The sequence below is a fragment of the Pteronotus mesoamericanus genome, unplaced genomic scaffold, assembly GCF_021234165.1.
Source record: "Pteronotus mesoamericanus isolate MK-2021 breed Mesoamerican mustached bat unplaced genomic scaffold, CSHL_Meso_final contig_25, whole genome shotgun sequence".
NCBI lineage: Eukaryota > Metazoa > Chordata > Mammalia > Chiroptera > Mormoopidae > Pteronotus > Pteronotus mesoamericanus.
The window spans coordinates 1,240,062-1,255,167 of NW_026555105.1; positions in this window are offsets into that span (position 1 = coordinate 1,240,062).

The window sequence follows — 15,106 nt, forward strand, 5'->3', positions numbered from 1 at the left end:
CTTCCCGGAGAAAACGGCTGGCGTGCCATCCTGGCCTTGTGTTTCTTAGAGGGCGAGCCCTGCTCCCAGCGCACGGGTCAGGACAGAGGGGGACAGAGGGGGAGACAGGGGGGAGAGCCACGGAGAGAGGGAGAGTCGCATCCGTCCCAGAGACAATGGGCTGCCGCCAAGTGGAGGAAGTGTGACCGGGACCCCACAGCCGCCCACCGCCCACCCCGACTTCCACGGCAGCCCCGTGGGGTGGGGGAGCCCGGCAGAGGTCAAAAAGCCCGGGGCAGCGTTTCCCTTCTGCTTTCCTGGATCCCAGGAGCCCCTTGGCAAATGTCCCCGTGGTTGTCTCGGATCCACCCCCGAGGCCCTGCTGCCGGGAGATAAACCCGTGACAATGGGGGTCCCGAGGCCTCCTTCCTTCTTCCCCACATGTGCTGTGAATAATAATAACACAAGGACATTAAAAATAGTTACTTCCTGAGCCCTCGCCCTGCCCTGGGCACAGCCATTACCCCCGGGAAGGCGCGCGTCAGCCCTCGGGGAGAGGCAGCGCAGGCCCCTCCATTTTTCAGATGAAGGAACTGAGGCGCCCGCTGGCCCACTGCCCGCGGTCGCCCAGCCAGGGGCGGCAGAGCTGGGGTGCACGGCCTGGAAGCCCACAACCTCACACCGGGTGGGGTTCTCTCACCTGCTTCATTTGCTTCATTCAGCGACTAACGCCTCCAAGGCGTGAGGGTCGCTGGAGGTGTCTCGGCCCTCGGGGTGACCGCCCCCCCCCAGAGGACACCCCACCGCACAGATAGGTGAGCACACAGGGACCGGGCAGCGCGCCCCGGAGGCCCGCCTCCCAGGCTCCGGAGCCCCGGGCTGAGAGGGGCCGGGTGCGGGGAGGTGCGGAAGCCAAAACCCAGGCTGTTTGCGAGCAGGCCCAGCCTTCTCAGGAAATACAATGCCTTGGTGTAATCGCACTTAATTGAGGGGGAAATGGTTTTCATCACGAAAAGTCTAGATCTGATTTTGCTTTTTAACTTTAAAAATTCCATTCATTTAAAAAGCAAACCAAGAGGCCCAAGGGGGCATCTAGGCCGCGACAGGAGGCGGGGCTGGGAAGGAGCCTGGAGGCAGAGGGGAGCAGGTGCCAGCGCACCCCCTCCCGCCCACCTCGGGCAGGGCCCAGGTCCCGCAGCCTCTGCCCCGCCCAGACAGAACGCAGCGGAGGCGCCGCCCTGCCAACAAGGAGCAGGCGAGCTCAGGCCTGGCCCAGCTGAGGTCCAGGTCCCTGCGGGGGGACCTGGGGCCAGCCGCTGAGACCTGGCGTCTTCCTTAGCCCTAGGGGGAGGGGGCAGGGAGACAAACTGCTACGACCCTGACCCCTCCAACACCTCAGGCAGCGTCAGCCCGCCCAGGCCATAGCCCGTGGCCATACAGAGCAGGGGAAGCTACCCTTCTCTGCGCAGGGCTCTAGGGACCCACGTCCGCAGTGAGCATCCCAGGCCACAACACAGAGGGGCAAGAAAAAGCCTGTTCCTTATTCTCGCTCTCACCGAAGTTCATGGCCTCGTGCCTGAGGACACAGCGGGGGCCGGGGGTGGGGAGGCGCGGAGCCCCCTAGGGCTGCACAGAGGTCTGCGCAGGTTCCAAGGGAGGGAAAGACCCCTCTGGCTGGTCAACCGTAGGCAAGGAGCCCCTTGTCCCCGCCAATGCAGTCAGGCTGGCGACCCCCGCGAGCTCCCAGCTTCCCCTGCAGCTGGTCCTGGTCCCGAGGGAGAGGTGAATGGCCGCGTGCATTTTCCACCTCCCCCATCCCCACCAGCGGCCCGCCCACCCTCCCCCACGCCTCCAGGACAGCAGCACCAGTTGGGCAAATGCCTGCGGTCGGGTCGGTGGAGTCAGGGCCGCGAGAGCGTTTCAATCCGCTCGTCTCTGCTTCCCAGTCAGGGCCCTGCTGGCCTGGCCAGTGTGCAACGGGGCCAGAATGTGTGGAGAGCAGGGAAGAAGGTCCCCATCCTTCATGCCGCTTCGTGCAGGCAGGAAAACGTGTCCCCCCGAAGGTGGCAGCTGGCCCACAGGCCGTTGTTGACAGGCAGCGGTGCCCAGATTGCCTGGTTCCCCAAGAGAAGCCAGGCTCCCGGGTGTTCTGCGCATTCCATGTGGCCAGTTCACAGTGGGTTTGAGTTTACAAAGGGGGAGACACTCCAGCAAGTGGCTTCACCTGGACGTGTGTGTCACGCACACCTGCCAGGAGGCAGGGACGCCAACAGGTCCAGCGAGCTGACAGAAATGTGGGGAAAGGAGACAAAGTAAGGAAAACCAGCTTGAGCGACGGAAGACATGATCAGCTACACGATCAGGGGAGGCCAACCCCCACAAGGAGCAAAGAAGTGGGAGACCCAGGGAGACCCCAGACTCTCTGAACCATCGTTGAACAGAAAATAGAAGAGCCAGAATCCAGCGGGGCAGAGCGAGGTGCAGGGGACGTGTGGTCTCGGAGGGCGAAGGAGACGTCTCGCCGCCGGGGAGATTCTCGGAGCCCCGCTGTCTTCCTCTGGGAGCTAATTACGGATGACCCAGAAGACTGCAGCGTGGCCAGCTCCGAGTTCCTTTGGCGACCCCAGGCCAGGGCACAGCTCAGGTGGTCCAGCGGCTCCCCTCTGGAGAGGAAGGTGCAGCGTCTGCCTCTGGGCAAATGAGCGGCTCCCGGGACAGCGTGTTGCTGCGGCGGCCACGCTCCGCCAGGTAAAGCCAGCTCAGGCTACCCCAAGCCCTCGGTGCTGAAATGCTGCCACAGTTTCCCGGGGAAAGGAAATCGCTTTTCCTTTGTTTCTTCTTCACTCTTCTAGCGTAGCTTCACTTGGCGAGGCCTGAACCAGAGTGTCCTTCAAACCCAACAGGCTGGCGCACGAACACCTCCTCAGCGTGCCTCTCTCGCCCACCACCCTCTGCCCTGCCTCCCGCCTGCGGCAGGAGGACGCGCCCTCGGTCCCCTGGGCCCCTTCGCCTCTGGGTTGAAGTGTAGATGCTTATTTGATTAACTTTTCCCACCATGATTAGCTAAGAACTTCTAGAAGGATCATTGCTGTATTCTTAAGGGCTTCACATCATGAAGGTACTGAGTGACTGAGTGAGATGGATGGATGATGGATGGATGGATGGGTGGGTGATGGATGGATAATGAATAAATAGACAGATGGAGGGTGGATGGACGGAGGGGTGGATGGATTCCACTTTCATGGTGACTATTGGCTGTATCAGCTCAGGGCAGCTCAGCTATAAAATAGGGACCTTGCCCAGCACATTTTTCCCCAGCATCGTCACTTACGAGGGCGGCCTGCGGTGAGGTGTCCCCGGGAAAGAAGGAATCAAAGGCAGCTCTGACGTCCCCCTTTGTAGAGCCCCCCGTCTTTGCTGACGTCTTTAAGAGTTGGGTTGTCTCTCGGGTGTCCTGCTGACACATAGTGCAGAGCTTTGCTGGTGCGTGAAATGGTTGCCCTGCTCAAGGAGCCTGTGCGGCCGCAGATCTTTGGGCAGGAGAGAGGACAAGGACACACCACATTCAATTTTCGGGTCTGTTTTTTGCTTCTGACATTAGATGACCACATAATCCCTGAAAAAGATCAAAGTCCCTTCCAGAGTGTATTTCAGGTCCTGCTGGGAGGAACTGGCAGTGTTCACACGGAAAACCAGGATGGGGCGCGTTGGCTGCGTGTCCGCGTTTTCTCAGCCTGGTGCCCCGGGCGCGTTAGTGCCAGCGGGCTGTCCGTAAGGCCCGGGCGTTACAGCCAGGGAGGCCGACGCGCCCGGCCCACAGCAGCCTCCGTTAGTACTGGGCCAGCCAGGAGCGGAGGCCAGAGGAATCCAGGAGGCCACGGGCTACAGCCGGAGACAGGAACTCACGCTGAAGTGAGTGAAGATGCGGGTGGTCACATAGCAAGTATTTGCAGCTACGTGTACCGGGTAGAAGATGTACCTCCTTCTCCCGCTGTCAGCAGACAGCGAGACGCAGCAACACGCCAGGGGCGAGGAGCACACCCGGACCCCAGGCCTGGTTCTAACACTCTCCGCTGCGGGGCGCCAGGGCTCCCTGGACAGGCAGCTTGCTCTGGACATGAATAGGCCAGACTTGGGCATCTTACAGTGCCAGAGAGGAAGGAAATGCTTAACTATCATCACCATCAGCAGCAGCAGCAGCAGCCGCCGCTGCCATGATGGGGTTATGTCAAAGCAGAAAAAAACAGGAGCCAACCGAACACTTCCAACGGTCAAATCTGGGACAATTTGAGAACAAATTAAACACCATAGTACTGGATTATAACCCAAACCAAACATAAATATCCATGAGGCCGTACTGATTAAGTAAATGATTGAATAAATAACTAAACTGGGGAGAAGAGACAAATCTCCCACGAAGAAGAATTCCAGATCGTTTGCTTGTGCCCTGGCCACAGGGAGCGGGGCACGACTCCGCCCCGAGTGTGGGCTCCGCGCCGGGGCCCCTTCCCCAGAGGCCTGGCTGGGAAGGGGGAGCAGAAAACAAAGAGTAACTTCAGAGTGGAAAAATCTGATACGCACGACCTCGGCCCGGCGATCAAGGTGACGATTTCAGCAGTTCAGGCCAACGACAGGCTTGATGCTGGGCTGGGCTGGAGGAGACGGAGCGACGTTTGGAGGTCATCTTTGCTTCTCCCTAAAAGCGGGGGCTTTGGATCAGCCAGAGTTGACTTTGTGCCCCAAGGCGCACTTGGCAATGCCCAGGGACACCCTTGGTTGTCACTGCTGGGGGCTGCTAAGTGCACCATAAAGCCCTGACCCTGGGCACACAGTGACCCAGCTCAGGAAGCCGGCGGTGCCCCCAGGTGGGATCCCTGGTCCAAAGAAAAGGTAATGAGGCTAAGGCTGTGAGTGCGAAGGTCCGAAGTTCAAGTTCAGCCTTCACCCCTTCCTCCTGAACGCCTCTCCTTCCCTCTCCGGCGTCCTCTTCCGCAGGACAGAGCTTGGGACCGTCCCCACCCCCTGCAGTGAGAACCAGGGAGACGGGCCACTATCTACCCCGGGTCCAGCAGCGCTCAGCACGCGATGACCCTTGTCACCCAGGGCTGTGTCTCCAAGCAGCTCTGGGCAGCTCACCCTGGGCCAGTGACAAGTGGGCCCGGCTCAGAGCAGAGGCACCGCTGCCCCCGCCCAGTGGCATTCCCCGAAGTGCTTCACTCCCGTGTTTTCTGCACGACGTGCCCATGTGATCGGGCCCAGATGACAGGGTGCCACAGGACAGCATTCCAGGCTGTCTGCAGGGCTGCCCAGACACCCCATCGGGTAACAGCCTGCTGTCCTGACGGCTGTCCCGTGACACGGTCCGCGACAAAGGAATGGTGGGCGCTGCCCAGCAGCTCAGGCGAAAGTCTTCAGAGCTTTCTGGGAGAGAATCTGCATTCCATGTGCATCCAACTTTGGCGGCCAAGCCCCCCAAAAAGGAGCAGACTGGGGGGAGATGTCACCGGTCGTAAACCTCTCCCAGGCAGTTGGGCCAGCGAGCGTGCGGGCGGCATCACGGGCCCCACCAGGCAGCGGTAGCTCCTGCCTCTGTCGCTTCTTGCCTGTCCGGCTGCTCTTCCAGTGCCTCGCGGTGTCCAGGGCCCTGTCTGACCCCCCTGCACCCCCCGTGGGGACCCAAGTGCTCTTTCTAAAGTGAGACCCTAAATGTCGCCCCTCCAACCACAGTCGCTACAAGGCCTGCGGGGAAGCCCCCGTCCTGCCTCGTCCTCCGTGGCTCTGCGGGGCAGTGTCTCGTCCCCCCGCACCTGCCCCTGTCCGAAGCTCAGCAAACAGTTCCAAGTCCTTCGGTCCTGCCGGCGACGTTGTCCACGCGAGGCTCCCATCTGTGCACCCTTCCCCCAGGGCGGACGAGGACGACGGTCCCATGAGGGTGTCGCAGGTTTGGTAATTGCTAAAATAAGTTTGTTTTTTCTCTTCCCATTAGGGCATAAAGGATGAGCTGCACCAGAGAGAGAGGCAGCTGTTGGAATTGGAGGAACTAAATCCCCTTTCACTGGGACCGCCAGACAGAACACAGGACGTGCAGTGAAATTGGGTTTTCAGACAAAGAACGAGTAATTTTCCAGCATAGTCTGTGTGAACTATCGCACGGGACATACGTATACCGAAATTTTATTTACTGTTTATGGGAAATACAAAGAGAACTAGGCTTCTTATATGGTGCTTGCGCGGTGGAGCCACCCTTCGCCAGCGTTTATGTTTCCTGCACTTTCCTTTCTCGCATCTGTGCAGACTTTGCCACCCCCACCGTCCACAGCGCTGGGTGCAGGGTTACCCCCAGGACCTTCTCTGTGTCGACTCGTTTCACCCCCAGAGTGACTCTGGGGTCAATGCTGTTATTAGTGCCGTTCTTTTACCTGCTGCAATAAACACTTAGTACAAGCTCCTGGGAGTCAGGCACTGAGGAGCGGCCAGCTAGGGGTTGCTAGCCCGGGGTCTTTCACGACCCCTTGGCAGGCTGGCGGGGGGCTGGGGACGCCCCTCCAGGCGACCCGCTCGCATTCCGGGCATGCTGGTGTGGACTGTCAGCAGAAGTCGGTGGGGGCTGTTTCCCCTTCATTTCACAGGTGCAAAAGTGGAGGCTCGGAGAGACTAAGGAGCCGACCAGGGCAGCCTGCGGCAGAGCGGGGGCGGGGGCCCAGGCCGCCTCCCTCCAGACGGGAGCCGCGTGTCTCCCCGCCTCCTGGCTGCGTCCTGGGCGATGGGGCACTCCGCGCCCCTCACAAAGGGAACCGTGCCAGTTAGCGACTGTGTGTGACCTAATGCGGACCTCAGGCACACGGACCCCCAGAGAACGTCCCCTGCAGGACTCTGGTGGGCCAGGGGAGGAACCGTGGGGAACAACCGCTTTACTTTATGACTTTGTAACAGGCTCGGCCGGGCCAGGCGGCTGGTGCCCATAAGGATGTCAGGCGTGGCCCACGGAATCGGGGCCGCGCTCTTAGTTTGCTTTTTCATAGATAATTTGCCCTGTCAGAACAATGATAAACTCTGGATTTATGGAGCCCACCTTGCCGCGGATTCGCCTCACCACTCTGCACGTGCAGAAAATGTGAGGTCAGAGCTGATGTAACAGAAGCCTCGTTACCAAAGCCGCGCAAATTCGGCAGTTCCGGGCCTTTGGGGTCATGCGCCCTGAGGCTCCGGGCGGCTTCCGGGCCGGAGGCCCATCTCCCTAATCCTTTCGGCAGAGGCTCTTTCCGGTGTCTCCCACGGTCCCCGAGACTGAAGTGAGAGAAGACCGGGCCTCCCTGCTGGGAGGCTGGGAAAAACGGGCCTCCACACCAGGCGGAGCCACCTGGGGTTGGCTCCGACCCCAGGCCCGCAGCTGCCGCCCGCCGCAGATCGCACACCCCAGCGCTCGCCGAGGGCTTTCCCACCATCCGGGCCCAGGAATTCCCATGCCTGGAACCTTCCTCCTGAGCCAGCAGCTGGTTCCCAAGGTCACCACCGCTCACAGCCCCTTCCTTACACTTTAACCCTCTCCCACCCGCACCCCCCACCTCTGGCGGCAGCAACCCTCAGGGCAGGGGCTCCCGGCCAGCCCCTCCTCCGTGCGGGCTTCACCACGAGCGCGGAGGCTCTCCCACGGTGTCCTGGCGCCCTTTGCCACCCGAGTTCTAGGCGAGAGTCCTCTCTGACCCGCCTGAGCCCGTAGGAAGTTCCTCTGTTATTAAACCCTTTGGGATAAGATTCACTAGCAATTCTAACGTTTAGTGGTCTTTCCTTATTGCTAATCTGCACCCGTAATTTGAGCTCTTTGATCTCAAAGTACATCAATTAATGACGGCAAACTGTGTCCCCAGTTTCCCATCCAAGCAACTAAGTGTGGGGGGCCTGAAGATGTCAAAGGTTCAGCTCTGAGACGTCGGACACCCGGACCCGGACCGTGACGTGGGCAGAGTTGTGGGGGATGGGCTGGCCTCCTGGGTCCCTGTCACGGTGTCTCACACGCACTTGCAGGCCTCAGGCTGGGCCCCGTGTTGCAGTTTGGGGGCTGGTCTCCACGAACACATTTTTTAAAGGAATGCGTACTTGCTCCTGTTTATAATGTGAGACTGTTTCACGGGCCCCTGGGCATGGAGAGAAATGAAGATGTCCCCTGGCCATTTCTTTGAGCAACGCTGGGGAGACATGCACCTGGCAAGACGTCTCTGGCTAAGCCTGTCAGGGTGCGTTTTCGACTGACAGGCCAGAGATGGATGAAAACCGTGGTCTCTCTCGGAAGAAGCATTTAAGTCCCTTCATTTAAGACAGGTGTGATGTCTTCATCAAGGCCCTTGGATTACTAGGCACCTGCAATTGGCGCCTGTGGGTTTAGCTGCCCATCACTCATTTTCCCTTCTTCTGGGAAAGGCATCGAAACTTCCCGCAGTCCGAGAGCTGAGCGGGCCCCAGAGCCGAGGCCCAACCTTGCCCTGTTTCCCTCTGGCCCGCGTTGGTTCAGGGATGGACATATGACCCAGGCTGGCCCAATCACAGTGGAGCCAGGACTTGTACAGGAGCAGCTGAGGACAAAGCTCTCTCTTTCTGCTTGGACTTGAAGCAGTAAAACCTGGTAATCGCTGGATTCTCTTTGGTAAGTTGGAGGAGAGCATTCACATGAGAATTTTTACCCCACTCCATAAGCTTCCGGAACTGGGGGGATTTTGCATTATCAGAGAGGAAAATGCATTACGGCATGAAATCCGCATATAAAGTAAGCCAGTGCTCAGAAGCTAGACCACTAGACCAGAGACAAAGCACCGGTCCCCAAGCACCAGGTTGCCTGCTGTCTTGTTTGTCTTGTAGGCTGTCGTGTCCTTGTTCCTCCCTGCAAGACCATGCTCCTCAGTGCTCCACGTGCAAGGCAGAAAAGTCTCCCCCCACCCCGCGCCGGGCTCTGTTCCCTCCAGCGCCCGCAGCTCACTGTCCGGCCAGCTCACTCCTACCTCCTGGTGATGGCTGGCTCAGCATCAGCCCTGGTCCAATCAGACCAGACCAGAGCAGCGGGGTGCTGTGGGGTGAGCTTTGCCACAGAGATCTACTCGGGGCGCAGGGCCAAGTTTCCAGAGGACGGGCTTTCCAGGCACCCCAAATGCCTGGCCTACGTGCATGCGGGCCTCGTCTTCCACATTCTCAATGAGGAAAAGATTCTCATCTCAGTGCAAAGATGCTGAGGCTATTTTCAGGAGGCGGGGGCCTCCGCCCTTGACAAGCAAACCCCGGGAGGGCCTTCTCTCAACAGCGGGTGGGGAGGAGCCAGCGTGCTGGTCTGCATGGCTCTTTCCCGGTGTTGTCAGCATCCCAACGAGGGCTCGGTCGCCCCCAGCAACACAGCTGGGCGTTCCACGGCTCCCGCCTCCCCCCACGCCAGCCCCCGTCCCATCTCTGTCTGTCAGAAGGTCCGACTCACAGGACATCTTTCCCTCGCTTTACCCCACAACATTCCCGTTCCATCCCTGGCTCCTAAAGAAGCCGGGACCCTTCCTACCTCCTTATTAACTGTGTCACGTTGGGAAATTACTTCCTCTTTTGAGCCTCAGATAGGCTACTTATCTAGAGATGGGGATAATCGGAATACATTCCTCAAATCTGACAGTGTCTACCAAAAACCCAGAAGCATTTTCTCTTTAACACAGCAATCTCACTGGGGATCTAATGCACAGAGAGACTCACGTGCGTGTAAAGTGACAACTGTGAGGTAATTCATCATATTATTTGTCATAACGAGATACTGAGAGGAATCCAATTGGCCATCGATGGGTACCAGCTGAGTAAACCCCACTGTGCTCATCTCCTCTAGTGAGCGAAAAAGCAAGACGCAAGGAAGTGGGGGTTTATGGTATAATAAAAACTGAATACTGGGCCTGTGTCCCCAGCTCCTGGCACAGGGCACCAAAAACCTCCCGGAACTATTGCCTTTTGCGAGCTAACGAGATGACACAGGCGGGGGCCCCTACGTGTCCTCAGGACGGGGGCCGATGTCAGAAAGGCCAAGCCACAGTAAAAGGGTCGGAACTTTCAGAACCCCCGGCCTTGACCTCCAAGGAAGGGAGAGGGCTGGAGGTTGCGTTCAACCGCCAGTAGCTGGTGGTTTAATCAATTCTGCCCTTGATTTAAAAAAGTGAAAAGCCCTAATGAGGGTTGGCAATTTCTGGGTTGGTGAGTACCTGGGCGTGCGGAGAAGACGGTGGGCTGGGAGGGGGCGCGGAGGGCTGCCCCGCTTGACGCCCCTCCTCAGTCTCCTGCCCCCTGCGTCTCTCCCATTTGGCTGGTCCTGAGTTGTATGCACTATAACAAAGCCGTCACCCTAGGTAGGGAACGTCCCTGCGGTCCGTGAGGCATCCCAACGAGCTGTCATGCCTGCCGGGGCCAGGGTGTGGGAGCCGCTCAGTCTGCGGTCAGGCGGCGGGCGCACGTCACTGGGACTCCCCGCGTGTGCTGGGGGCCCCTGGCGGGGGCAGCCTGTGGGCCTGAGCCCTTAACCCATGGGGCTCGATGCTCACTCCGGACAGAGCATCAGCATCGGATGGAACTGTTGGACAGCGGCTGGCATCATGGGACTGGAGAATCAGCGTAAAAAAATGACATTTTTGTTGCCAGAGGATAAAAAAACCACATTTGGTTAAAAAGTGATCTCGGGGGAAAAAAATCACACAGTGTTAGCTGTGTGCTAACTTTTGCGTCAGGAGTAGAGAGAAGCAGGGCTACGTGTTTGTATTTGCCTGTGTTTTCACGATGGAACAGCGCAAGGGTAGACCAGAAAGCCATGACCACGCTGACCTGCAGCAGGACGGGCAGGGCCCGGGAGGGGCCAGACTTCCCGTGTGTAATGTCCCTGTAGCTTTAACTTTCAACCGCGTCAGAGCACTGCCGCCCCCTCTGCGGGGGGCTGGTGTCCACCCGACTCCAGGATTGACAAACAGGCACCTGTCACGAGAGTCACAGTGGAGGAGGAAGTGGAGACGGCACCGAGGTGAGTGTCCGCCCCGAGGTGAGCAAAACAGGAGCCCTTGAGAAAGGTCTGCGTTCCCCCAGAGGGCGCAGCCCACGCCCACCCCCACTGACTGTCACGGAAATCAAGAGGAATTGACATAAAGTAGCTTCGGAGGAGGAAAGTGGGGAAGGGGAAGAAAGGAAAAGGGAAAGAGGAAGGAAGAGAGTGGAGGCGTCAAGCTCATGTTCATGAGACACCTCCCCTGTCCCACGAGACTCCTTCTCTCTGACAAGAACTGTTAATGCCGCTGCGCTTCTCCCTTCTCTCCCCCCGCCGCCTGTCAGGCGCTCCGGGAGGCATTGTTCTGGGGGCATGAATGAGAGGCCTGGCAGAGGGCGGCGGCCTTCGTTCCTCCTGGTCCCTGACAGCTACTCCTTCTCACGATTTCCCGGCCCCGAGAACCCCTCCGATCTTGACAATTCTGAGCGCTCCTGCCAGCAAAGAAAAGAGAAATTGCACATTCAGTGACGGAAGGACCCCCGTGGACCTATAATGGTCTGAATAACAGGTAGCTTGATTTCGCTTAAGAATTGAGATACTTAAGATTCATATAAAAGAACTTTGGGATTTAGAGAATACATGTCTTCCAGGAGGGAGAAAAAGTAATTACCCTGACAATTTCTATAAATCAAATTCTATTACTTGGAGGAACATTCTAAGTTCAAAGATGTGCCTCTGTGAGAAGCTTTTAGCGAGAATAGGAGCTGGCGACTAGTCCAAGGCGAACTCTGCAGCCTGGAAGCCTGCGCCTCGTGCCGAGTGAGTGCAGGGTTTCGAAGTGTGGGCTGCAAGCCCCCGCTCCCTTCGATCTGACCGCTCCACGCAGCGGGGAGGTGGGCAGCCCCACTCTCGCCGCACCCCTTTCAGAAATGAGGAAACTGAGGCTCCGTCCGTTTCAGGCTGGTCCCCCTTGGGGATTCGGTGGCAGAACCAGGTCTCCAGACTCAATGGCCCCTCCTGCTGGGGCCCACAGGGGTGCAAGCCGGGCAGGTGGGCGGTCTCCCGCTCTGCAGCACCCGGGTTTGGTTTAATGTTATGCTGTCGCCATCGCGAAATTCTCGGCAATTTTGAACCAGCCCTGCGTTTGCTTTTCGGTGCAGAGCGCTGCACATCCAGCTGCCAGTCCTGCTCAGAACTCCACGGACTCCCCTTCTGGGCTCCCCCCAGATCCCAGAAACACCGCCAAGTCTGGGGCTCCCTCCTGGGACCGCGCAGTGTCCTTCCCCCGCCTCCAGGTCCGCAGCGTCTGAAGGGCTGCGGGATTCCAGGCCCCCGAAGGGCCTCCCATGAACACGGGCAGCTCCTCCTGGGGCACCTCACATCCCGCAGAACAAATCAGTCCCCGACTCTATCAGTTCATCATAGTCAAAATCCTCTACAATGAGTTCAATTACAATAAGAGGCTCTTGGGTTTTCTCGGATTCAATGTGATGAAACCCACTCTGAATACCGGATCCCTCCTTGCTCCATAGCTGGGTCTCTTGGTGCAGTTCCCTGCCTCTGAAGGTCTCCAGTTCTTGACTCAAAAGAAAGGAGAGAAAGGCAGGGAGGGAGGGATGGAGGGAGGAGGGACGGAGGCACAGAGGGAGGGAGGGACGGAGAAAGAGACAGGGGACAGGAATGAAGAAAACCCACCTCCTCCCCGACCCTCCCAGCTCCCAGAGATGCCTTGTAAGTTTCAAAGGCTCAAGACCATCGCAGCTGGTAGAGAAGGGCAAACAAAGCATGGTCACTTCTGGCCTCCAACTCTCAAGAACTGTGAGCAGTACAATGCCACAAAATGCCCCTCTGAAAGCAGATGAGGCCAAGCGCTGCTGCTGGCCGTGGCTGCTCTGCCCCTGGAATCCTGCTCTGGAACCCCTGCGGCCCGTGTGGCCGGAGCAGAAAGCTCTGCGTCCCACGGAGGAGAAAAGAATGGCCTGGGGCAGCAGCCAGCTCTCCCCATGCTTCCTCACCGCCTCCTCCCAACCGCCTCGAAGGCTTTCTCTCCCTCCGATGGTCCCCAAATCCCTCTTCTTCCCACGTATTCAAGCGGCCCCTCTCCGCCCCCACTTGTCTAGCTCCAAAAGTGACTTTAGATGGAGTCTACTTCCTGACCTGGAACACCCTTTGTCCTCTCTAGAGATGCATGAAAAGTTGCCGCGTAACCGGGCATTGAACGCCAGTGAGAAAACCCCACAAATCAGAGCAAACGCTGAGGTTCTTTATTATGCACGTGACAGCACTCTGTGAGTGTGAGCACAACGCGCGGACTTCTCGCCAAGAGAGGGCCTTGCCACCAAGCCCGCCGATGAGTGTGTGTTTTACAAATGTGATTCGAACTCTACGGAATATGAGCTTGGATTCCGAGCACAAGTCAAACTCTTTACACAGTGCAGCTGGACTTGTTAACAGGGCCACGCAAAGCCGCCGGAGGAGAGAAGAGTGTCACAATAAATAATGGCTTCTCTAAACATTACAGGAGCCTGCCAGCATTTCGGTCCCTTCTGTCTCCTTGGGGTGGATATTCACTTTGAGACCTGCGATGACTTAGGAGGAGCTCATAGAGAACTTAACACTTGGCCCCGGCCCAAGCTCCGACATTCACCGCCTGAAACCTCCCCACGTCATGGCCTCGGTGCAGCCCCCAAAGCCAGTCCTCCTGTCTGCGGGGGGGGGGGGGGCCAGCGGCCTGCCCCCGCGATGACCTCGCACCCGCGTCCCGCGCTCAGACGCAGCCGTCTCAGCATGGTCTGGAACCGCACAACCGAGTGAGCGGGAACCCGGGAACCGGCAGGTGTCACAGCTCCCAATTATACAGATAAATAGGAATTTACATAATTTACAAAGAGTTTGTGTTTGCGGCTTATTTTGCAGCCATTCCCCAAAGACGCACATTTGTTCGCAAGAGCAAATACGCCTTGGCCTTGAGCTGGGCGGCCTCTCCCGCAGCTCCCTGTGGACGAGCCCTGGCGGCCGGCCGGAGTTCAAGCCCCACGTCCACTCATTCTTTCCCTTGTCATAAACACAAAGGTTTCGTCTTTCTTTTCCTTCCTCTTCTTCATTTTTTCCCCATCTGAGATACATTCTTTTGGTGAGTACCAAGCACAGCTGAACATTTCCATCTAAACCCTCTAAGCCCCCAGCTCGGGAAGCCCCGCGCAGCGGGTTGGCCGCCGGCCCCGCACCCCAGCTCCCCGCGCTGCTCTAGGCCAGGGTCCGAGGGGGCTGCGGTGGCTATGGGATGGACATGTGCTGACCTCTGCGGACCTCACTGGGAGTCCACGGACTCTCCAGAGGAGTCACATTGAAAGCCAGCGGGCCTTCCAGCACGCCCGCGCCTCTCCAAGCCCAGTCTCCTGCGTGCAAGCCAAGCCAAGGGGGCCAGGCCCCAGGGCGCATCTGGGATCGCTGTCCCCCTTAGGGAAACTGGGGCTGTCTGGATGGGGCATTCCTGGGGTAGGGGTGTATCGTTAGGTGAGGACCTGGGGTGGGTTTTCTCCCCCAGGCAGAACTCATTCTTTGTCCGCCAAGAGGTGGAAGTGTGATCGCTTTGCAGGGGCAGGAACGGAGGTGTTCCTCGGACCGAGCGGCGGCAGGCCTGTGCCCCCCGAAGCTCCCGGGGCAGGGGGCGGAGCGGTGGGCGAAAGCGTGGGCCCCTCCCGGGCAAGCCTTCGGTGGAGGAGATCTAGCGACGACGCAGGCTGCCTGCCCTAGATTTCAACCTGCCTTGGAGAACGGGGCAAAAGGAAAAGAGAGGTGCGTTACAGAAGGAGAGGCCGTCCCTGGCTGAGAAAGGCGTCCGCCCCTCCCAAGTCTAGCCCGCCCCCATTCGGGACTGAGTCTCCGGCCAGGCTCCGGCCAGGCTCCGGCAGTTTCCCTGCCTGCCTGCACCTAGGAAGGCGTGAACGGAACACCAGCAGGGGCAGCCCCCAGGGGCTCTCTTTGGTTATCACAAGCTCAGCAGCAATACGAATCTGGGGGTTACTAGCTCAGAGTCTTGCGAGGAAGCATGGGCCATGGCTTATAGGGAAAGACTTTTTCTGCCCACATAAAGCTTGTTACAGGACCCTGTGCCCCCCACCCCATTCTCATGGTTTAAACATT